Source organism: Morus notabilis, unplaced genomic scaffold (genome assembly GCF_000414095.1).
Source record: "Morus notabilis unplaced genomic scaffold, ASM41409v2 Scaffold21, whole genome shotgun sequence".
In the NCBI taxonomy this organism is placed as follows: domain Eukaryota; kingdom Viridiplantae; phylum Streptophyta; class Magnoliopsida; order Rosales; family Moraceae; genus Morus; species Morus notabilis.
The window spans coordinates 309,680-335,908 of NW_010363416.1; the positions used below are offsets into that span (position 1 = coordinate 309,680).

The 26,229-nt window shown below is 39.6% G+C and overlaps 1 long non-coding RNA gene and 1 pseudogene across 1 annotated transcript; both read right to left on the reverse strand.

The window, feature by feature from the left end:
- Window positions 1-3,938: 3,938 nt before the first annotated feature.
- Window positions 3,939-25,507, reverse strand: LOC21394969 (annotated as a pseudogene).
- Window positions 11,643-11,876, reverse strand: LOC112092729. Its single transcript, XR_002902724.1, has 2 exons — window positions 11,777-11,876; window positions 11,643-11,694 (listed from the first exon to the last, which is right to left on the reverse strand). It is a non-coding gene; the product is annotated as an uncharacterized LOC112092729 (long non-coding RNA).
- Window positions 25,508-26,229: the final 722 nt, after the last annotated feature.

The window sequence follows — 26,229 nt, forward strand, 5'->3', positions numbered from 1 at the left end:
CAAGGATGCTTAGTACATCATTCTCATTATTAAATTTTTTTTCCCAACAACAGAAAAGATAAAGGTTTAAAAGGAAGGAAAAAGCTACAATAACTTATTGTACGGATTTGTTGTTAATACCGTATGAATTATAGATGGTGGTACGCTTACATTAAGATCTGAACGGGGCATGGGAAGTGGGTTCGTCGCGACACACCGTGGGTCACGACCATTGAAGTTTGCAGCAGCGAGACCCACACGACTTGCGACAGTAGAATCCGACCATTTTGTCATATTTTTTTTTATATATTTCTAAAAGGGAAAAAAATAAAAGAGATAATAGAATACTAGAGTTCTTGTGCACTAATTACAACCTTTTTTTAGTTTTTGTGTTTTGATTTAAGTACAACTCACGGAGAACTAGGAAAAATAACCATAGAATTTGGGAAATAGAAGGAGAGAACTTTTAGGGGAAGAAACATTTTCGTTGAGGCCAAATAGAGAGGAGAAAATTTTTTTGACGAAACTTCTATTTTAAATTTCATAGGACTCTTCATTTTACGCCTTTAGATCTAAGAGTCCGTTCGGTTCGTTAATTTGAGTTTTTAATTCGAGTTCAAATGTGATGTTGTGTGAGAGCTTTTTACTGTAGTAAAAAAGTTAGATGTGACTGTTTCTGAGAATTTTTTACTGTAACAAAACTCGAATTCTAAACTCAAATCAGCGAAAAGAACGGGACCTAAGTTAACGACTGCTGTTTCATATGTACCTATTTGGAAAAGAAACGAGCAGTAACATAGTCATTCCCTTTAAGAAGTGATTGTTTTTAAGAAAAAATATGGGAAAAGATAAAAAATGCCATTCAAGAGGGTAAAAAAATATTATTTATGACATTCTATTAAAAATAAATAACTCTTACTCAACTAATAACAAAAAAATAATAATAATAAATGCAATAATGGCACCTAATTATTTAAAATGACATAAATTATAGATTTCTAAAAATCTATGACAAACTAGGTATTTTTCTAAAAAAAATTAATAATAATCACGTGGAAACCCACCTTCGCATATAATATCATCCTTTCATAAATATATTGCCAATTTATTACATCTTTTTTTTTTTTAATAATCTATTCAACATCTATAACTAGTTAACCTACAAATAATAATAATAAAAAAAACCATCGACTTGTTATCATAATACCTTAATTTATCAGAAATTATTTATCAACTATTATAATTTTTACTCATTGCGCACTTAATACCAAAATAAAAATAAAAAGATGTTGTATAATCCCATTAGGATATACCCCCAATTCCTCACTACTCGACCTTACTTGTGGGACCACTGATAGAGCTCACTTTTTGTTACGCAATGGGATTTAACCCCCATCTAGACGAATAAGGTTAGTCACAAAAAAAAAAAAAAAAAAAAAAAAAAAAAAAAAAAAATTTTGGTCGTAGGACACTTCCCACATTTCATCTCGTCATTGACAGAATGTTTTCCTACAAAGCAATGGTGTTATCTTGTTGTTCAACTACAAGTACCCAGTTATTTTTTTCGATTTAAAAATTCCTAAACCTATTAAATTACAGCAATGCCACTTGAACAATTTCAAATCTATCGGTTCTAGTCGGTATTTGACAGTTGGGAATTAGCTGTCCTTCTGCGTGTGTCAGCAAAGTCGATATTTTTTGCCCTTCTTAAGTTGATATGTAAAGGAGGAGAATACTATGAAATATCTGTCTCCCCTAACTCACGTCTTTATTTTTTGCCCTTCTTAAGTTGATATGTAATGAGATAAAATGGGGACAGAAATCAAGCTTTAGTGTTTGGAAAAGGGCATGTTGAGGGGGGCATTTCTCTAGATTTTTCAATTCGGAACTTGTATTATTTCTGGTCTAGCTTCCTCATCTTCAAGAATTTGTTTGATTTTCTGAGCTTGTTAACTGAACATGATCCTGCAATTTTCAGGCTTCTCTGCAAAGCCAAGATGGACGGAAACGAACAATCGAGCCTGCGGTGCTAGCCACGATCGAGCTCTCACAAGTCACTATCCATTGTGGTGTCCCTAATGCAGAAATGCATCTCTCCTGATATTGGCCGTCCATCTTATGAGGATATACTTCGGAATTTGCAGTATGCAGCTCAAGTACAAGCAACATGATCAAAGATCTTAATCCGCCTCATATCAATGACTTGAGGCCAGTTTAGTTCGTTGATTCGAGTTTTTAATTCGAGTTAAGATATGATTTTATGCGATAATTTTTTACTATAATAAAAAAGTTAAATATGATTATTTTTAAGAACTTTTTACTGTAACAAAATTCGAATTTTAAATTCAAATCAATGAAATAAACATAGTATTTACTCCATAGCATAGGAATTTGATTGCGGCAGTTATAGGAGATATTTGTTGGTGAATCACAAAATTTAACATACATGAAAGGGTATGTGAGAAATAAGAAATGAGCCTCAGGCCGGTTTAGAATACCTTGTTCTTGTGCTTTAAGAAGTTAAATAAGATTAGTATAAGTTTGGCTTTTTAATTAGTGTTTAGATAGTGTCTGAAAAAATAATTTTGTATTTAAGAAGAATTTTTAAATTTATTTAGGTAAAAAAATCAAAAACACATCTTGTTACAAAAAGTAAAGTAATAAAAAGATATAGATGATATATTTAATTTGTTATGCACAAATAAAAAGTGAAAAATGTAAATAAAAAAAAACTTTTCATAAGCACACTTCCATAAGCAACAAGAAGATGTCTTGTTCTAAAAATACTTAAAAAAGCTAAAAGCACTTTAAGGTTGTCCATCTAAATAGATTTAAATACGGCTTTTGGACTAAATAAGTCAAAAATAACTTTTTTTAAGTCAATCTAAACGGGCTCACAGTCTTGGCAGTTCTATCATTTACGAGTTTTTTTCGGATATTTATATTTTATACCTTGTGTTTTAAGTTTATTCAAAATGTACACCTTCAATTTTTAATCTCATCAAATGTACACTTTCAAATTAGATTTAATATAAAATTTATACTTTATTTCGGTCAATAATTGATTTTAACCATTAAATTGACCAAACTATCCCAAAAAAAAAAAAGAGAAAAGAAAAAAAACTTTCCAATATTACAAACAATAAAAATTTTAAACACAAAAAAGTCCATTTTAATGGTATTTTGTATATTTTTTAGGTCAAAACTCTAAGTTTAAGGTTCTTTTAGTTTTTCTTTTTCTATTTTTTTATTAAGGATATTTTAAGTATTTCAAAAGTTAAAATCAAATGTTGACTGAAAATATATAAATTTAGCTATCAAATCTAATTTAAAAATATATATTTAATAAGATCAACTCAAAACACAATATATAAAAAAGGTAAATATCCCGTTTTTATCTAATATTTAATCTAATTGTAATATAAATGTTTTTACCTGCATTATTTTATTGCTTGCCTCTTCTTATATTCTTCGTACAGTTATTGCACCATTGTAAGAATGAACCACAAAGATTTTTTCAGCATTAAACGTTTTCTTAAAGGCTAGATTAATTGGGGGAATTCAAAGATCTTTTTTTTTTTTTTTTAACAAAAGGCTCGATTATGTGGGGGAAAAAAAAAAAAGAAAGAAAAAAAAAAAAAAAAAAAACTATCCGTAAGACAGTTATATGAATACAAGTATATTACTCAAACGAAACTTGACAAAAATATAACGTTCAAAATTGTGCCTACCTTTAAGGTCTTTTCTTTTGGGTATTGTTTACCTTATCATACCAAAGAATACTCCTATAAATTAACTTGGCATGCCAAAAAAAAAAAAAAAAAAAAAAAAAAAAAACCTGAGGTCAACGATAAACCTATAGAAAAATAGACCATAAAGTGCATATTAAAACATATTATTAAGAAAACAAAACTAAACCACCGGATTAAAATTACATAAAACTTAATCCTAATGCCTCACTAGTTTTAACGGTATGCAATGGTTTAGAAACTAAAATTTATTAGAGACCCTTCTCGAGCATTGCTCGAACCATCATTGGAAGCCCATAAAGCCGACGAATGAATCCGGCAGCATCAGCTTGACCATATATGTCTCCACTCTCGAATGATGAAATATCCTGCCTATACAGACTATAAGGACTTTTCCGGCTAGTCACAGTAATAGAACCTTTGTAAAGTTTGAGTCACAGAGCCTGTCGTAGTCTCTGTGATCTTCTCCATGAATGTATCCAAAGACTCGCGAAGATCCTGCATACACCAACTCTGCGTATTTGAGGGCGAGGGAGTCTTTAACTTGCATTGTTTCTCGATCCAACGTCAAGGATTTGAGCTCGCGGGGAAAAGCTCCTTTCCGTTGACTGAAACAGGCAGCCCTGAGACAATCCCAATTTCGACATATCTTCACAAAAAAGAGATGCCGGGGAAAGAAAATCTGGATCAGCAAAAAAATTAAGAGATGGTAAATCGAAAATGAAATTGAAACTCTCGGAGCAACTCACTCGGGTTGATTAGGCGCATCTTCTGGGTCCACTGTCAACACGTAATCCTTCTTAGGTTCATTTGCCGGGTCTTCCAAAATGTCACCCTTCAAATTTCGTTCACATGTATTAGAGAAAAGGATTTATAGGTAGAAATGTGGAATTAGTAAGCAATAAAAATATGTAGCCTTTATGTATTTTTCAATTAAAAGTTCATGGGGTAGTAGATTATTACCTCATGGCTAAGATGCCATAAGTTCTCGACTCTGCTGTATATGGATTTCTTTGTCACAGCTTAGCGTATTCAATGGCATCTTCTCTGCCTGTAATATCCAACTCCCTCCAAGGAGCCACAACATTTAGTTTGGGATTTAAAGCAAAGAATGTAAGCTCAAAGCGAACCTGAACGTGCAACACAAGATAACGTGTGTAAGAAGAAACACAAGCACTGCGCTGTTGAAATATCAAGTAGTGAATTGCAAAACCTACCTGATCATTTCCATTCCCTGTGCATCCATGAGCAACAGCATCAGCTCCGACTTCACTTGCAACATCAACCATTGCCTGTTTTTATGAATATTGTTGTTAATTTGAATAAAAAAAAAACCAGAAAACAATGTTTGCTTGTTATGAAGGAACAGCAACGGTAAAATAAAGAACAGTGAAAAACAGAGAGAGAAAAAGAACTAATGCAAGCGTGAGTGATTTTTTTATGCAATCTGAATTACAATTTATAGATAAAACATAACTAACCACTAACATCATGGTCCAGAAATATAGCCACGATTCTACACATGATCTGCTGAAAAATAACAACCTCCTAGAAACTAGGAAATAAAACATTGAACAATTCAAACCAAATGAAAACGTTCTTGACAACTACGCTGCAGTCCTAAAACATAACAACTAACACTCCTCCTTGCTTTAGGATCTACAAACACCGAGCTTCGACCTCAAGGACTCAAACCTGCTGACTGATAACGGTTTGGTAAAAACACCAGCCAATTGATCGTCTGTTTTGCAATAAACGAGGATTACATCCCCATTTTTTTGCACTTCCCTCAAGAAAAACAGCTTGATGTTGAAGTGTGATAAGAACAATGCAATTCTTACGCTCAAAATGATCAAAAGAGTGAAAGAAGAAATCTTTATTGATCAACAAAGAGAATTACAGATTATCGAAGGACTCTCCTTCCCCTGCTCAGCCTTAGCCAAGTCTTCCTTTTACCACTCCAGTTATTTCCTGCCTCACTAATCCAACTATGGCCTATTTATACCTCTCTACATTACACACGATAAGCCCAGACCACCCCCCCGCACTGTACATAAACCACACTACTAACACTAACAATACTAATAAGTCCACATCACACTTTATTACCTCTCCTCACATACACCTGCCTTAATAACGACTTATCGCCCTTATCAACTACTCCGCCCCCCAAAAAAGTCACCTTGTCCTCAAGGTGAAATTCAGGAAACTGTTGTTGAATAACATCAAAAAGTTCCCACGAAGCCTCGAAGTTAGGCAAATGACGCCACTGCAGCAAAACTTCCAACTGCCCCGATACCGGTGAAAATCGAGTGGCCAACAGCTTCTCCGGCTCGACGCGCAACTCCATGTCAGCTGTTAAGCTCCGCGGAACCTCCTGAGCCGGTAAAGACAGGCCAGGCCGATGGCCTTCTTAAGTTGTGACACATGGAAAACCGGGTGGATTTTCGCAGCCGCGGGTAGTTGCAACCGATACGCCACGGATCCGACACGCATGAGAACCTTGTAGGGACCATAAAACCTAGGAGAGAGTTTCTCATTGGACAACTTGGCTAGGGAACGATGGCGATATGGCCTAAGTTTCAAAAATACCAAATCCCCTACCTCAAAAGACACGTCCCTTCTTTTAAGATCCGCCTGTGCTTTCATTGCCTGCTGGGCTTGCAGCAAATGCGTGTGAAGCTCGTCCAAAATGTCATCCCGGGACTGCATTTGCTGTTCCAATAAGGAGTTAGCTGTAGAGCCTAACTCAAAACGAACTAACTTGGGCGGATCACGACCATACAACGCACGGAAAGGAGTCATTCCCGCGGAGACGTGAAAGCTCGTATTATACCAATATTCAGCCCAAGCAAGGTGCGAAAACCAGTGAGTCGGTTTTCCGGAAACAAAGCAACGTAAATAAGCTTCCAAACACCTATTAACTACCTCCGTTTGACCATCCGATTGAGGATGGTAAGCCGTACTGTGATGCAACGAGGTCCCCTGCAAACGAAAAAGCTCCTTCCAAAAATGACTGAGAAAAACCTTGTCGCGATCGGACACAATGGTTTGAGGGAACCCATGGAGCCTGACCACCTCTTTAACAAACAGTGCAGCCACCGATTTTGCCGAAAACGGATGACATAGGGCCAAAAAATGGGCATACTTACTAAGCCGGTCCACCACCACCAAAATGGAATCATGACCAACTGACTTTGGAAGACCCTCCACAAAATCCATGGAGATATCATCCCATACTAGGCTTGGAAGAGGTAACGGCTGCAGCAACCCTCCGGGAGATAAAGTAGAGGTCTTATTCTGCTGGCACACCAGACAAGCTGCCACCAAGGATAACACATCCCGCTTCATGCCATACCAGAAAAATTCAGAAGACAACCTTTTAAAGGTCTTCAATACCCCCGAGTGGCCCCCAATCTTACTACCATGAAACTCAGCCAATAGGACCGGTATGAGAGAAGAATGCCTGGGTAGGACCACCCGCCCCTTATACAACAACATGCCGTTACACAATGAAAAGCCTTTCACCGTTGCGGAATTAGCCACAAGAGCAGCTCGAATAGCGGCCAGCTGAGGGTCCTGGATTTGGTGACAAATTTAAGCCCCGTCATATACAGCCGAAGTGCTCATATGGGCCAGTTCCAACCCCGACGGCGGCCTAGATAGCGCATCAGCCACCCGATTTTCAGATCCCGGCTTGTATTGGATCTCAAAATCGTACCCCAACAACTTACACAACCACTTTTGGTGGTCCTCACTGATTAATCTCTGCTCTAACAAAAACTTTAGAGTCCTTTGATCCGTTCGAACAATGAAATGACGTACCAATAAGTAATGACGCCATTTCTGAATGGCGAGGACCACAGCCATGAGCTCACGCTCATAAACTGATTTCGTTCGAGCACGTGATGACAAAACTTGACTGAAGTAAGCAATGGGCCACTGATGTTGCATAAGGACTGCGCCAATCCCAAATCCGGACGCATCCGATTCTACTACAAATGGCTGGCCAAAATCAAGCAGTGCCAAAACCGGAACTGTGGTCATGGCCCGCTTCAATTTCTGAAAAGCGTCCTCCGCCTCGCTAGTCCAATGAAAGTTGTCTTTCTTTAGTTGTTGCGTAAGTGGCCAAGCAAGGTGCCCATATCCCGACACAAACCGCCGATAATAGCCCGTTAACCCCAAAAACCCCCGCAACTCCTTGATAGAACGAGGTGTAGGCCAATCTACCATTGCTTGAATCTTGCTCATATCTGCTGCCACCCCATTTCCCGAGACAATGTGGCCCAAATACTCCAACTTGCCACTAGCAAAAATACATTTTTTTTGGTTCACATATAAGTGATTGTCCTCCAAGGCAGACAAAACGACATCCAAATGGTTGATGTGGTCTTCAAGAGTTCGACTATAAACCAAAATGTCATCAAAGAATACCAAAACGAATTTCCGCAAAAAAAGGTTTCAATACCTCATTCATAAGGGATTGGAAAGTGGCTGGAGCGTTGGTTAACCCAAAGGGCATAACCAAAAACTCGTAATGTCCCTCATGCGTCCGAAAGGCTGTTTTCGGGATATCTTCTTTGCACATCCGAATTTGGTGATAACCGGATTTTAAATCCAATTTGGTAAAGATGGTGGCCCCACTCAATTCATCCAATAACTCTTCAATAACCGGAATGGGAAACTTATCGGGAACCGTAGCCTTGTTAAGTGCCCGATAATCCACACAAAATCTCCAACTCCCATCTTTTTTCTTTACTAAAAGAACTGGGCTGGAAAATGGGCTGCTACTTGGCTGTATAATACCCGCTGAAAGCATCTCCCTCGCCAATTTCTCAATCTCGTTCTTCTGAAAATGAGGGTACTTATAAGGCCGAACACTAATAGGGGCGGTACCCTCCTGAAGAATAATGCGATGATCCCGCATTCGTTGGGGAGGAAGCCCCTCTGGCATGTGTAAAACCTTCGAATGTCGCTGCAAGACCGCACTCACAGCCCCCTGGACTTGCTGATCCAATTCTCCCAATACCCCCAAATCCGGTCCATTGTTGGCATCCAAGGCACTTAGTTCTAAGTAGATGCCATGGCCCTCAAGCTTGATGGTCCTATACATGGCCTTAAGAGAGATAATTGCGGTGGAGAGACTCAAATCACCCCTCAATGTAACCGTCTCTCCTCTTTACCCTGACTTTCATAATCTGCGATTTCCAATTGACATGCACACCACCTACTGTTTCCAGCCATTGCATACCCAATATAACATCCACACCCCCCAATTCAAGCGGTAAGAAATTTTCCACTACGGTCAAGTGTGCTAATGTCAATGCTACCTCCTTGCATATTCCTTTCCCTTTTACTGACTCTCCCGTCCCCAATTGTACCCCAAACCCAGCAGTAGGTGCAATAGGAATCATAACTCTCTCCACAAAACTTAATGAAATGAAATTATGAGTTGCGCCGGAATCAATTAATACTATTACCTCTTGTTTAGCAATTGTGCCCCGGAGCTTCATTGTCTTTGGCGTCGAAAGTCCTACCACGGAGTTCAAAGACAACTAAATAAGTTCCGGCTGCCCCTCCTCCCAATCTGAGCATGGCAAATTTGGATCATCCTCTTCATAGTCAGTTGCATCCTCATCGCTAACCAACATTATCCGCAGCTCCTTACAACGATGGCCAAAGGTGAACTTCTCATCGCACCTAAAGCAAAGTCCTTTATCCCTCTTTTCCTGCAACTCAGAATCGGAAAGCTTACGGAATGGAAAATCCCTTCTTTGTGTTGCCGTTTTCTCTAGCAATGCAGGGTTCCGCTGTGGTCGGTCCACTACCGGCACCGTCCTAACCAAAGTTGGAGAAGACTCAGCCCTCGGAGTACTATGAAATTGTGGTCGGGAAAAACTGGCTTCAACCCTTTCCCTCCGCAGCAAATCATTCCTTTCCTCAATTCTCTGGGCAATCTCCATGATTTCCCCCAGCCCCACCGGTTTCAGGAGTCTCACCTCAGCCCGAATCGGTGCCTTGAGTCCATTAACAAAAATTCCCTCCAATTCCTCCTCCGGCACATCCCTTAATGGGGCCGCGGACACCTCAAATTGCCTACGGTATTCGGCTAACGTTCCCCCCTGCCTTCTTGCCAAAAACCTCTCGCAGAGATTGCCCTCTTGCGAGGAGCGGAATCTTTGCAACAAAGCGACCCTAAACTCCGACCAATTATGGAAAGGCCTACGGCCATTCTGCCATTGGAACCACGACAGGGCATCCCCCTCCAATGAAATTCCCGCTGTGATTAGCTTTTCCCTGTCCGAACACCGATTTATGGAAAAAAAAACTGTTCCATACGGAACAACCAACCATCTGGATCCTCTCCCCCAAATATAGGACACTCTACCTGTCTCCTACAAAGACCTGCCCAGTCTTCATTAATCGGCAACTCTTCTAACACCCCTCTACCCTCCCAGTTTTCTCTACCTCTATCTACCACGTTACTGTTCCGTCCCCTTTCTCCCCCTCAATGAACAAGCAACCCGGTCCCAATCCGCCGGTCATCAAATTCCAGACTCACCTTCCACGAACAAACCTCGCCCCTCACCCCGATGCCCGTTCCAATTTTTCCCTTGAGTGCCCAAGGGAGCTCCCCTCGCAAACCCTCGCCCATCCTCTCTTCCCTCGCGACCTAGATTTCGAAGATTCCTCCCCTCCATCGCGCGATCGACGCCCTGTTCTCGCCAACCAAAATCCCCCGCCGGACACATCACCTATTGCGTCACCCTAGGGTTAATCGATCTTTCCTCACCCAAGCGCATTTCCACTCGCTCGCCAGCACGATTTGCCTCGCGAGCCTCTCCGGCACGAATACCTACGCGATCTCCGTCGCGATTCGCATCACGATCATCGGCGGCGCGATCGGGTCCGCGATCGCCTACGCGATTCAACTCGCGACCTTCTCCGGCACGATTTAGTCCGTGATCCATCGCGGCGGTAGTCGCAACCGTCTTCTCCGGCGCCGACGTGGCCGATGAAAGGAGTTTCATCTGTTCCTCCATTAACCGGCGAATCTCGGACATATCTGTCCTATTCTAAGACAATTCCACCCTAACTTCTCCGAGACCTTTCTCCATGTCGCCCATTCCCTTCTCCATGGAAACCCTAACTTCCTTGATCTCTTTCTCCACCAACTCGAACCTCTCATCTGTTTTCCTAGCCGCCATATCTGCCAGAATCTACGCTCTGATACCAAATTGATAAGTACAGAGTAGTTCTTCCACTGAAAATGAATCAAGAAGAATGAAAGATGGAATCTTTATTGATTAACAAATTGAACTACAGACTCAACGAAGGACTCTCTCTCCTGTGCTCAGCCTCAGCCAAGTCTTTCTTTTCAACTCCAGTCATTTCCTACCACTCTGATCCAACTCTGGCCTATTAATACCTCTCTACATTACACACGATAGACCCCAGTACACCTCCGCACTGTACAGAAACCCCACTAACTAACACTAACAATACTAATAACTCCACGTCACCCTTTATTACCCCTCCTCACATACACCTGTCTCGGCTTATCACTCTTATCAACAAATAGGCTAAATCAGACACTTGGAATTCTATAGTTCATTAACTTCCTAATTCGGGTTCTTTCAAGCTCCTCTGTTCCTTTACAAGTTCAACTCATAGTGGTCCTTTTGTTCGTTATAATCTCTTGTCACAATTTGCAATCGGACACATTATTTGATTATTGAGCTGTAAATAGTCAGATTTAAAGCACACTGGCGTCACGTAGACTTGCAAATTACACCCCTACATGACTATCAGTTGGACCTATTTGTCCTGATTTTCTAACCTTTTGGGAACCAAACCAAGTTTAAATGTGGAACCATTTTCGCCAATAACATCAATATCTTACCTCAAGTTTTTCCTGCCTCTCTACAAGCTTATTTCTTGCATTTGCAGCCACTGAAGAAGCATCCTGAAATAGTTTTTTACCACATTGCATTAAGCTAAAGAGCTATAACTTCTTTCATTACTACTAAAAACATCATCTACATTACCCTAGCTTTGCCATAGGCAGCCCTAATTTCTTGAGGAGTTCTCAATCTGGGCTTCACATCATCTGTACCACCTTCAAACAGTCTTTCCCTTTCGGATCCCTTTTCTGCAAAGAAGTACACTAGTTTACATTTGAACTTAAATGCGTTGCAGCGGGTTTATAAACGCTGCAGCGGACAAACTGCACAAAATTGTGCAGTTTGGTTTGGCCAATATTTCGGCTGCAACCAAAATATTTCCGCTGCAGCCGAAATGTTTGCGCTGCAGCGGAAAACTTCGCACTGCAGTGCCCCTTTCAGGCCTCTCAGGTCCATTTGCACGCTGCAGCGGAAATTCTACAGAAAAATAGTGTTTTCATGAGGTTATGTGATCTGAAACGTCTTGAATCATTACATCCATTGGTGATATATTACCAATTTCACCCGCTGGAAGGGAAAGTTGTTCTTCCTTCTCACCGTGCTCAAGATCACCTACGTGCTTGATCCGAAATTAGAGCCACTTCCGGAACCAAAGGAGGATGATTCCGATGAATTTAAGGCTGCAAGGAAGAGGCGCGAAGATGATGAGGTTATGTGCCAGGGTCATATTCTCAACACACTCTCCAATAGGCTCTACGATCTCTACAACTCAATGGAGTCTCCGGTGGAGATTTGGAACGCTCTTGAATACAAATATAAACCTGAGAAGGAAGGTACAGACATTTTCTCATCTTAAAATATCTTGAATTTGTCATGGTTGATACAAAGTCCGTCCTAGATCAAATACATGAATTGCAAGTCATTGTTACTAAGCTTTGTGAATTGAAAGTTAAAATTTCTAAATCATTCCAAGTGGCAGCAATTATTGCTAAATTGTCTCAAAGTTGGAATGGTTATACAAAGAAACTCCTTCATAGGAGAAATGACATAACTTTGAAGGAATTACAAAAACACTTGAGGATCAAAGAAGAGACTAAGTCTCGTAATCCCAAGAGCAAGATTATAAATTCCTTTAAGCTTAATGTTGCCGAAGCTAGTAAGTTTTCCAATAACTTCAAAGTCAATAATGACAAGAAGTTCAAAAAGCCAGTAATGGCCAAAAGAAATTTTCTGAAAATTGTTTCTTTTGTGGAAAGAAAGACCATCGCCAAAATGACTGCAGATACAAGAAGAAAAAAATAAGTTAACACCAACAAGGCCAATACTGTTGATGAAAAATCCAAAGACATGCGCTATGGTCTCAGAGATGCAAATTGGCATGATTACCGAAACCAACATGGTTGCGACTAAATCCTCCGAATGGTGGCTTAATTCCGGTGCCACAATCCACGTTTGTAATGACAAGAAATTATTCTCATCATACAAAGTAGAAAAGGAAGGACAAACGGTTCTCATGGGGAACAATGATGCAACGATGGTTGTTGGGAGAGGTATGGTGGAGATCAACTTTACTTCTGGAAAGAAGCTTTCTTTGAACAATGTACTTCATGTTTCTGATATTAGGAAAAATCTTATATCCGCTAGTCTAATGTGTAAGAATGGGCTTAAGATTGTACTTGAGGGCAATAATTGTATTGCATCTAAGAATGGGATCTTTGTGGGAAAGGATACTCTTGTGATGACATGTACAAACTTAGCATTAATAATAAAGATGATACGAATTCTCTTTATATTGTTGACTCTTTTGATGTTTGACATGCATATTTAGCACACTTAAATTTTAGATCTTTGAAATATATGCCTAAACATGGTTTGATTAATTGCAAAGATGTTAAAAATGATAAGTGTGAAATTTACATACAAGCGAAGATGACTAAGAAATCCTTTCCTAGTGCCGAACGAAATACTCAAATATTAGATATGATGATTCATACCGATATTTGTGAGTATAATAGTATTTTGACAGGAGGAAAGAGATACTTTATCACTTTCATTGATGATTGTTCTAGATACACTTATGTGTACTTAGAACAAAAAGATGAAACCTTTGATAAATTTAAAATTTATAAGCCTGAAGTTGAGAACCAAAAAGATAAGAAGATCAAAATGGTTCAAAGTGATAGAGGTGTTGAATATTTCTCAAATGAATTTAATGACTTCTGTGAAGAGCATAATATTATTCACCAAAGGTCAACCCCTTTCACTCCTCAACAAAATGGATTGGCTGAAAAAAAGAATAGGATTTTTACTGATATGATTAACTATATGTTTCTTAATGCTAAATTGCCTAATAATTTGTGGGGGAAAGCTTTATTTACTGCATGTCATGTTCATAATAGAATTACATCCATGAAAACACATGTATCTCCATATGAAGTATGGAAAGAAAGAAAAGCAAACCTTGATGTATTTAAGGGTGTGGGGCTGTCTAGCCTTGTATAGAGTGATTGACCCTAAATCATCAAAGTTAGGTGCTAAAGGAATTAAAAGTGTTTTCGTAGGATATGCTAAAAATTTCAAAGCATATAGATTATTGAACCTAGATTCTAATGTGATTGTAGAATCAAGAGATGTTGAATTTATTGAGAATAAGTTTAGCCTTGATTCTTCCACTGAATTAGAATCTAATGTTGGTCAACAATGCGTTGATACTCTCGGTACTTCCACTAATAAAAGTGTGCTCAGGGTTTAGGAGAGAAACCGAAAAACACTGCTCTTTCTTATTATTCAGAAAACGTATTTACAGACCAATATATACAGCTTTCTAGTCTAACTAAATCTAACTATTCTAGGAAAAGAAAAGAAATCAAATCAGCTATTCTATTGGAGAATCTCGTGGGAGATCTCAACTAATTTAAAATAGGAAGTCAAACCAAATAATATAAAATCTAAACAAACCTAATCCCCTAGAATCCGAGATATCCTGATTTTCTACACTCCCCCTCAAGCTAGACTGAAAACATTAAACATTCCCAGCTTGTCAACTAATTTCTCGAACATGGGTCTTCCAAGTCCCTTGGTCAGCAAATCAGCAACTTGGTCTGCAGTGGGAAAATAAGTCATGCAAATGATTCCTTCCTCAATCTTCTCTTTAATAAAGTGCCGGTCAACTTCGACATGTTTAGTCCGGTTATGCTGAATTGGATTGTGAGAGATGTTGATAGCAGTTTTGTTATCACAGTAAATCTTTAAGGGTTTACTGTACACAATTTTTAGTTTCTCCAGTAACATTTTTAGCCACAAAAGTTCACAAATTCCATGTGCTATCGCTCTAAACTCTGCTTCTGCACTACTTCTAGCCACCACAGTTTGTTTCTTGCTTCTCCAAATTACTAAGTTACCCCACACAAAGGTGCAACACCCTGAGGTTGGTCTCCGATCACTAATAGAACATGCCCAGTCAGCATCTGTGAAAGCTTCTATATTTCTTGCTTCATTTTTCTTAAAAAATAAACCTCTTCCAAGAGTCCCTTTGGGATGTTTCAGAATCCGATGTACTGCTTCCATATGCTCCTCGTATGGTGCTTGCATGAACTGACTCACAACACTAACAGCATATGCTATATCTGGCCTCGTATGAGAGAGATAGATAAGTCTTCCAACTAACCGCTGATATCTTCCTTTATCCATTGGGCTGCTGGTCACTTGTCCTCCTAGCTTGATGTTAGGATCCATTGGTGTGTCAACCGGTTTACATCCTAACATTCCCGTTTCCTTTAGAAGATCCAAGGTGTATTTTCTTTGGGAAATAGAAATACCACTTCGGTTTCTTGCAATTTCCATCCTAAGGAAATACCGCATAGCTCCTAAGTCTTTGATCTCGAATTCAATTGCAAGTTTCTTCTTTAAGTTTTCCATCTCCACGTCATCATCTCCTGTTAATATGATATCATCAACATAAACAATAAGGATTGTAATCTTACCATCCTTATGTTTGTGGAATAAGGTGTGATCCGTCTGAGCCTGTTTGTATCCCAGTTGTCTGATTGCATTTGAGAATCTGTCGAACCACGCCCTCGGAGACTGCTTGAGTCCGTAGAGAGATTTTTTGAGCTTGCAAACCTCTATGTCTCTGGTTTCATCAAATCCAGGTGGTAAATCCATATAGACTTCTTCCTCCAGATCTCCGTTAAGGAATGCATTTTTAACATCAAGTTGTTGAAGTTTCCAATCCAAGTTTGCCGCCATGGATAACAGTACTCGGATTGTGTTCAATTTGGCAACGGGAGCAAATGTTTCTTGATAATCGACGCCATAGGTTTGAGTAAAACCTTTTGCCACTAACATGGCTTTGTAGCGTTCAATGGATCCATCCGAGTTGTATTTAATGGTGAACACCCATTTACATCCTACTGATTTCTTTCCTCTGGGTCTCTCTATCACCTCCCATGTATCATTTCTTTCTAGGGCCTTCATTTCCTCCATTACTGCCTTTTTCCATTCTGGAATCTTCAAAGCCTCATGCACGGTTTTTGGAACCTCCATGGCTGAAAGATTAGCTACAAAATGTCAAAATGTTGATGACAAGTGATCATAGGAGATAAAATTAGATATTGGATGTTGGGTACATGATCTGACACCTTTTCTCATTGCTATGGGCACATCAAGATCTTTTGTTTTTGAGCCAGGATTTAAAGGCTATGTACCTGAAGACAGGTCAGAGTCTTGACCCTGCTAAAGAATCACGGGATTTTCCACTCTTTTTGAATTCTTTTTCCGTGAATATAACAATAATTCTTTTTGATCCTGCTCCTGTAATTCTCCCCCTGTCGTTGGGTTTGTATCAATGTTTGAGGGCACCATTGGCTCGGGCTCGGAAAGACTTTAGTCTTGGGTGAAGGTTGGGTTCGGACTCTCTTGAGGTAACGTCTGGGGTAATGGCAGATTTGTGGAGGGATTGGTTGGATAATCTTGTGCTAATATTTTCCAAAAATTATCTTCACTATGAGGTGATGATTGCTCCCCCTGAAGAGAATTTTTAGTATAATAAGCCTGATTTTCGAAAAAAGTGACATCTATAGACACAAAGTATCTCCTCTTTTCTGGACTATAACACTTATACCATTTGTGTGTTGCTGAGTAACCTAGAAAGATACACTTAAGTGCTTTGGGATCTAGTTTGTTACGTGTTGGGTCATGAATATGGACGAATGAGGTGCAACCAAAAATTTTAAAAGGTAGGGATGTGGATTTTCTGATTTGAGGATAGGATTCATGAAAGGTATTCAAAGGAGTTTGAAATTGTAGATCCCCGGTAGGCATACGATTGATCAAATAACATGCAGTGAGAATTGCATCCCCCCAAAAAAACTTAGGAACATTTGTAGTGAACATGAGACCTTGCTTACCTCAAGTAAGTGTCGATTTTTTCTTTCAGCAATCCCATTTTATTGAGGTGTGGAAATACAAGAACTTTGGTGTATTATCCCATTTTGTAAGAAATAATCACCTAGAATCGTCTCAAAATATTCTCTTCCATTATCAGAATGAAAAATTTGGATTTTGCTATTGTATTGGTTTTGAATCATGGAATGGAAATTTTTGAAGGTTTGTGCAGCTTCAGATTTTTCTTTCAGGAGATATACCCAACAAACTCATGTGTAGTCATCAATAAATGTAATGAACCATTTTTTTCCTGTCACACTCTTAACCCTTGATGCACCCTAAATGTCACTATAAATTAATGAAAAAGGTTTAGACGCTTGATATGGATGTGGAGGATAGGAAGAACATTGGTGTTTCACAAGTTGACAAATCTCACATTGAAAAGAATCTTTATTGCAAACCATAGGAAACAAATGTTTTAAATAAGAAAAACTAGGGTGGCCTAGCCTACGGTGCCACAACATTATTTTTTGGTTTTTAGACAGAGATGAGGAATTACAACTAGCATGTTGAGCAGGTATATGCACGGAAACATCCTTCTCCAAGTAGTACAAGCCCCCGTGTTCCTTAGCACTGCCAATCTTCCTCCCCGAAGTCAGATCCTGAAATATGCATGCAGATTGTGAGAAATTCGCACCACAATTAATATCCTTTGTCAATTTGCTAATAGAAAGGAGATTGCAGGTTAATTTTGGGACATGGCGGACATCTTTTAGACAAATGTGTGAGTCTATTTCAATGTTGCCGACTCCTGCAATTGTTGCGAGAGTTCCATCGGCAATTTTGACTTTAAGGTTTCCTGGACTAGGAGTGTAAGAGGAGAAAAGTTTTGCACAACCTGTCATATGATCTGTTGCGCCAGAATCAACGATCCATGGTTCTCGATCTCTGGAGACACTACTAAGAGCAATCGAGAAAGTACCTTTCTGGGCTATTAGGGATTTTGTGTTAAAGGATTGTGCAGGAGAGAGGAGCTTGTAGAGTTGTACCATTTGTTCTTTAGTGAGCGACACATTCATGCGGTTGCCTTCCTCCTTTGAACCTTCAGTCGTGGTTTGAAACCCCTTTGAGTCTCAGTTGTTTCCACGATTTTCCTTCCAATTTTCTAGTTTTTCATGTAATTTCCAGCAGGTGTCTCGGGTGTGGTGTGATTTTTTGCAATGATCACACCACAAATTGCCTCCTTTTCTAGAAACCCTAGTGTCTTTCCAAGTGTCCGAACCACGGGCAGCCAATGCGAAATTTTCTGTCGTGGGCAGCGGTTTGGAGTCTCCAAGCATCACTCTTTTTCGACTTTCCTCTCTCCTAACTTCAGAGAAAATCTCCCCGATAGCAGGTAATGGCCGAATCCCGAGAAGGCGTCCACGAACCTCGTCCAAGTCCTTGTTTACTCCAGCCAAAAAATCATAAACCCGATCCTTGTCCGTCATCTTCCTGTAAGTCATACTATTTTCTACGCAGTGCCACTTACAATCATTGAGCATGTCCATCTCTTTTCAAAGCTTTGTCAATGAGTTGTAATATTGTTTTACATCCAAATCACCTTGTTAAGATTTCTAGCCTTGTTCCTTAATTCGAACGTCTGGGCTGAATTCTCAAGATCAGAGAAGGCGAGATTCAAAGCATCCCAAAGTTCAATCGCGATGGAACAATACATGTAGGTCTCGGCGATATCATCCTACATTGAATTGATTAACCACGCCATAACAATTGAATTATGAGCGTTCCAGGTTTGATATGCCGAATCATCCTCGCTTGGCCTCTTGGTTGTGCCGTCGATGTATCCTAGCTTTCCTCGACCACAGATCACCCACTTAACTAAGCGCGACCACTGAAAATAGTTCTTGCCATTGAGTTTTCGTGAGGTAATTTGGAGGGATTAATTTTCAGTAAATGCAGTGGGAGCAATTGTAGGGGTCAGCTGAGAAGTTCCGATTGAAACTTTAGAGCTATCGCCCCTGCTTGCTCCAATCATGGCCGTTTTGACCATCGGTCCTCTCAACTAAAGTCCCGCTCTGATACCATGTGCGCAGGATTTAGGAGAGAAACCGGAAAACACTGCTCTTTCTTATTATTTAGAAAACGTATTTACAACCCAATATACACAGCTTTCTAGTCTAACTAAATCTGACTCTTCTAGGAAAAGAAAAGAAATCAAATCAGCTATTCTATTGAAGAATCTCGTGGGAGATCTCAACTAATTTAAAATAGGAAGTCAAACCAAATAATATAAAATCTAAACAGACCTAATCCCCTAGAATCCGAGATATCCTGATTTTCTACAAAAATGAAAGAGTCTATGACAACTTTCGAGCCGATGAAAAGTCAACGTAAAAGAAAAGAAAAGAACTTAACGTCAGATTTTATTTCATCTCAAGCTTTAACCTTTTTAGTTGAAGAAAATAGAAATTGTGTACTTAATATTGTTGTTTAATGTAGAAGAAGATCCAAAGACATTTAGTGAAGCTATGTCTTCAAGGGATGCCTCCTTTTGTAGAAAGGCCGTGAATGATGAAATGGATTCAATTATGTCGAATCAAACTTGGATCTTTTGTTTATCTCCCTCCAGGATCAAAACTAATAAGCAACAAATGGGTGTTTAGAAGAAAGTACAATACTGATGGGTCTATACAAATATTCAAGACTAGATTGGTAGCCAAGGGCTTTAAACAAAAGCGTAGTATAGACTATTTTGATACATATGCTCCGATAGCTAGATTGATATCCATAAGAGTGCTATTTGCAATTGCATCAATATACAATTTGTATGTGCATCAAATGGATGTTAAGACGGCCTTTCTAAATAGTGATCTTGATGAAGAAATCTATATGGAACAACCCGAAAGGTTCGTATTGCTTGGAAATGAAAAGAGGGTTTGCAAGTTAGTCAAGTCGTTTTATGGTTTAAAGCAAGCACCAAAACAGTGGCATGAATTATTTGATAATGTATTATTCTTGAGAATCATATTACCCTCCATCACTTTTTCAGGAATATGATTCCTACTAATTACTGCGTACCAAATGCCCCCTTTAAGTATTTCTTTTGCATACTTCTTCAGACAAATGAAAACTTCACCTTGATCTTGCTTGATCTCCATGCCAAGGAAGTAAGACATAAGCCAGAGGTCTAGAGGTCTATCATTTCGAATACCTTCATCATCTCCTGTTTGAAATCTTGAATTTGATATGCATTGCTTCATGTAACCAGTAGATCGTCAACATAAAGTGAAATAACTAAAGTATCATTTCCACTATATTTGACATACAAAGTGGACTCGGATAAGCTCTTTTTAAAGCCCAAGCAGAGTAGATAATCATCGATTCTACTATACCAAGCTGTTGGAGCTTACTTCAATCTGTAGAGTGCCTTTTTGAGGAGATAAACTTGTCTTCTTCTCCTTCCTTCACATAGCCTTCCGGTTGTTCTACATTAATCTCCTCCTGCAGAAAACCATTCAAGAACGCTGACTTGACATCTAACTGGTATCCCTTCCAATTCTTTTGTGCTGCAACAGCGAGTAAGAGCCTGATGGTGTCAAGTCTAACTACTGGTGCGAAGGTATCTGAGTAGTCCACGCCGAATATTTGAGCATATCCTTTGACCACAAGTCTAGCTTTATGCTTATTGATTGAGCCATCAGCATTAAGCTTGGTTCTATACACCCATTTGACTCCAATCACCTTTTGGTTTTGGGGTCGGTCAACCAACTCCCATGTTTTGTTCCTCTCAATCATGAATAGCTCCTTCATTGCAACAATCCAATTTTGATCCATCTTGGCTTCTTCAAAATCTGCAGGTTCACACACAGCAATGCTGCATCTTTGTTAAACATCATAAAGTAATCTTGTGCCTCTGACAGGAATGTCATCCACCATGTCACTCTGCCAGTCTCCTATCCTTTGTTCTGTTGTGTCTGAAACAGGAAACTTGAGCTTTGGCTCTTTTGAGGTTGGATCCATCTTTTTTGCATCGTCCCAGTTCCACTCTTCATCTTCCACAAAGTGCACATCCCTACTTATAACAATTTTTCCAATTTGTGGCTGGAAAACTTTATAAGCTTTTGAAACCGAGCTGTAGCCAATGAAGATGCCAGGAAGTGCTCTTTTATCTAGTTTATCTCTCTTGATCTGTGGAACATGAGTGAAACACAAACATCCAAATATTTTAAGGAAATTCAGAGATGGTTTATGACCATACCATGCCTCAAAGGGTGTTTGAGTCTTCACTGCTCTTGTGAGAAGCCTGTTTTGTAAAAAAACAGCCATGTGAGCTGCTTTTGCCCAGAATTGCTTGGGTAGATTCTTCTCATGTAACATACATCTTGTCATCTCTAAGATGTATTTGTTTCTCCTTTCACTAACTCTGTTTTGTTGCGGAGTGTAGGAAGCAGTTAGCTGGTGTTCAATGCCAGCTTCTTCGCAAAACAAATTAAATTTTTTTCAGGTGTATTCTTTTCCATTATTTGACCTTAGAATTTGAATTTTGTAGCCAATTTGGTTTTCCACCATTTTCTTGAACTTCCAAAACACTCCAGCCACTTCTGACTTGAATTTCAAGAAAAAAATCGAGCACATTCTTGTAAAATCATCAATGAAAGCAATGTAATACTGACTACCTGCTAATGATAGAGTTCTTTGAGGACCGGATACATCTGTGTTGATCAGCTGCAACTTGTGAGTGGCTCTCCAGGTTGACTTGGGAAATGGTTTCATGTATTGCTTTCCAAACTGATATGCTTTGCAGTTTGGAATGTGATCATCGAGTTCTGGAAGATCATTTATCATCATCTTGGATTTCATCTGCAACAGCCCCTGATGATGATAGTGCCCGAGCCTCTTGTGCCAAACTTATGTGATACTTTCTTTGATTGGGAAAGCAGATTGCTGCTCCTCCAATGGATTGAGTGAAAAACACCTTCCCTCCATTTTGACCTTGAACATCTCTTAGCCTGCTGGATCCTCTATCACGCATGCTTGGTTCTTGAAGATCACTTTGAATCCTTTCTCTATAAATTGACCAACACTGAGCAGATTTTGATCAATATCTGGGACATAGAGAACATCTGTGATCAACTTAGTTCCGGAACAGCTTGCAATGGCTATGGTGCCTGTAGAAAATCAATCTAGGCTAAACCATATCCCTAACTTCTAGGGAAGTAGTTTCCTGATTTTATTCTCTAAGATATACCAGAATATTTGTATTTATTAAGGAAGATATTGTAGATCCTGATTTGTAGGGATTCTAGGTCTAATACCGTGTATATATAAGTGTAACCCTTCATCGTAAATAATATAGAAGTTATCTTTTCTAATACTTCAGAAAACTTCATGGTATCAGAGCCTTAAGTTCTGAAACCCTACTCTGAAATCCTACGCCGGCCTCTTTATTTTCTCTCCTCTCCTCCTCGGTTTTCTCTCTCCAAATCATGGCAGAAACCGAGCAGACATCCCGGGATTCATCTGCATCCGATCTCAATACTTCCTCTCAAACAGCCAATTCCTCTCTCAATATTCCAACTGCTCCTCGTCTTACTCCGGCCTTGGAAAACAATCTCGTTCCTATCACAACCCACAAACTCAATGGCTAAAACTATCTTCAGTGGTCTCAATCGATGATGATGTTCATCAGTGGGCGAAGCAAGGACGAATATCTCACTGGTACTATTCCAGAACCAGACCCGAGCAGTGCAGAATACAAGATTTGGATAGCCGAAAATAACCTAGTGATGTCCTAGTTGATCAGCTCTATGACAACCGAGATAGGGGAGAATTTCTTGCTGTACACCACTGCCAAAGAAATTTGGGAGGCAGTACGTGAAACATTCTCGAGTAGTGAGAACACGGCCGAGCTCTTCTATGTAGAAAGCACTCTCCAGGACCTCCGACAAGGTGAAAATTCTGTGACCACCTACTTTACAACACTCATTTGCTATTGGCAGTAGTTAGATTTGTTTGAGATTCACGACTGGAAGTGCTCTGAAGACTGAGCATACTTCAAAAAGATAGTGGAGACTAAAAGAGTTCAAATTCCTGATGGGACTCGACAAAACTCTTGATGAAGTAAGGGGTAGAATTCTGGGAACCAAACCGCTGCCAAGTCTGCGAGAAGCCTTCTCTGAGGTATGAAGGGAAGAGAGCCGTAAGCGCATCATGATGGGACAACCCAACTTTACCACTCCTGAAGCCCCAAGTCTCGCAGCAGTCAAAGAAACCCAGTCTGACCCGAGTGCTCTTGCTGCCCGCAGCCACTCACGCTATGCCGGTGACAATTGAACCAGGAAAGGCCGCCCTTGGTGTGATCATTGTCGAAAGCCTGGGCATCTCAAGGACACCTGATGGCAGATACATGGGAAACAAAGGGAATGCAGCCTTTAGTGATGCCTCACCATTCAGCAATTTTGTCTTCAGCAATTTCGTTCCTTTCTCAAAGGAACAGCTCGATGTGCTCCAACAACTAATACAGAGGGCAAATATCAACAACACACCTGAGAACAAGAATAACACCAACATCTCAGCTATGCATGCCTCAACATCTCCTCATTCCGCTTGGGTAGTGGACTCGGGTGCTTCTGAGCACATGACAGGTGACAGATCAATTTTCTCAACATTTTCACTATGTACCAACCATCAAACAGTGCGTATAGCCAATGGTACACGCACCAAAGTGGTAGGAACAGGAACCATCCATCTCTCAAACACTCTCATCCTCAAATCCGTGTTATTTGTGCCTGATCTTGATTGTAATATTATCTCGTTTAGCAGATTGAATCGTGATCTCAACTGTGAAACTAAATTTCTTGCTGATTCTTGTGTTTTTCAAGACTTGAGCACGGGGAAGGTGATTGACAGTGCTGATTCCCGTGCAGGCCTCTATATTCTGGATGACAATCTTTCAAACAGTGGTTGCCCGAAGTAGTGCAGAAGCTGAGTTCCGGGCACTAGCTTTGGGCATATGTGAAGGAATTTGGCTAAAAAGGGTGCTAAACGATCTTAAGATTGAAGCAGCAGACTCTATCAGAATCCTATGTGACAACCAATCAGCAATTGCAATTGCCAAAAATCCTGTTCATCATGATCGAACTAAACATGTGGAGATTGATACACTTTATCAGTGAGAAAATTGAAAACAAGCTAATCACTCTCAGCTACGTTCCATCGAGGCAACAAGCAGCGGACATCCTAACCAAGGCTCTATTCCGACCTAACCTCACCGAGCTAAGCTCAGTCCTTGGTTTAGAGAACATCTATCGCCTAGCTTGAGGGGGAGTGTAGAAAATCAATCTAGGCTAAACCGTATCCCTAACTTCTAGGGAAGTAGTTTCCTGATTTTATTCTCTAAGATATACCAGAATATTTGTATTTATTAAGGAAGATATTGTAGATCCTGATTTGTAGGGATTCTAGGTCTAATACCGTGTATATATAAGTGTAACCCTTCATCGTAAATAATATAGAAGTTATCTTTTCTCATACTTCCGAAAACTTCCCCTTGCCTTTAACGGCAATATATTCACCATTTCCAATTTTGACTTTCTTGGTTTCAGTGCTCCTTAACTCTTTGAACAACTCCTTATCATACGTCATGTGGTTAGTGCAACCACTATCGATGTCCGAAACCGGAACGCCATCTTGTGAGTATTGGTCTAATAGGGTGTCTCCATTACGGTACATGTGGATAAAATTATGTAATATAGCACATGCAATTGAAATCTTAACTTGTTTGCGCATGAGGTAACAGTTAATGGTTTTCAAAATACAAAACCTGGCCTTCCACACACCAAATGTTCTTTCAATCACATTACGGAGTGAGGAGTGTGTGTAGTTAAACAGTTCACGTGCACTGTTGAAGCCTCTACCACGTCGATTCCTATACTCTTGCAAATGGTACGTTGTCCCTTGATATGGTACCATGAAGAATCTGTTGTTAGCGTTAACCTGAGTCGAAGAGGTAAAATTTTCCTACACGTATACATATCACATTTAACAAAAAATCATAACGATGCATTATATGGAATGTCGTCTTCCATAGAAACAGCTCATTGTTCCCTAACCTGGTGGCAGTATCAGAAATTTTTTCCTCAAGTGATCTAGCAAATGCAAGTAGTCTCGTATCGTGTGCCGAACCCTCCCAATCAGATAACATGTAAGTAAATTTCATATCAAATGAGCACACTGCAAGCACATTCAATGAAAAGAACCCTTTCCTATTTCTGTAAAGTTCGGCAGTTCACGGGGAGGAACACATGGGACGTGCGTACCGTTAAGTGCTCCAACACAATCCTTCACATTTAGTTGATTATATCAGTATTTATATTATGTGTTAGTTAAACTTATTATGTAATAATTCTTACATATCATTTTAAACTGTCAATAATCAATAATTGTGGCTACTTTAATTAGAGAACCAAACTTACATCCAACCAGAGCGAATACTTGTTTCCACTAGCAATTATGTGAGGGTGAACGGTATTGAAATCTAGATGTCTAATGAACTCCTTCAATTGCCAAACCGCTTAAAGAACGTTTGTGAAGTAATCCGATATAGTGGCCCCCGAGCGCTGCCAATGGTCTTGTGCCTCCCTGTTTTTTTGGTTCTAACACAATATAGTAAGGAATATAAATAATTGCTCGTTAACATTTAGGTGGACGGCCAGTTGCAATAAACTCTTCTCCTCAAGGTTATTACTTAGACGCAAAAAAGCATCACTACTCATTCGAACTTTGTCGTACATCACTAATACACTCCCTTCCAAATAATAATTCACCCTAAGCGTACCTCCCCAGCCTGAAGTGTGCCTTTGGCGGGATGGTTATCTGTGCACAAATCCAACGCATAACAAAACTGCAACAACTGCCACTTACGTGAAAAATTCATCCTCACTGTCGTAGTCCGAATCACTAGAAACCATTGGACTTGAACTCCCACATGTATCCATGCCTGTCAAATTTTCCAAGTAATAAAACCATAGACTAAGCGGTTGCAAGAGTATGCTTAAATTAAGATAATCAGTACTTAACATCACAATCAATATTCCCTGCAACTTTATGTTTTCAACAACATCACAATCACATATAAAACAGTAGCATTGGCCGGCAGCCTTGGTGGGAAAAAAACAGTTCACATTAAGCAAGAACAACAGTGTTCCCCCATG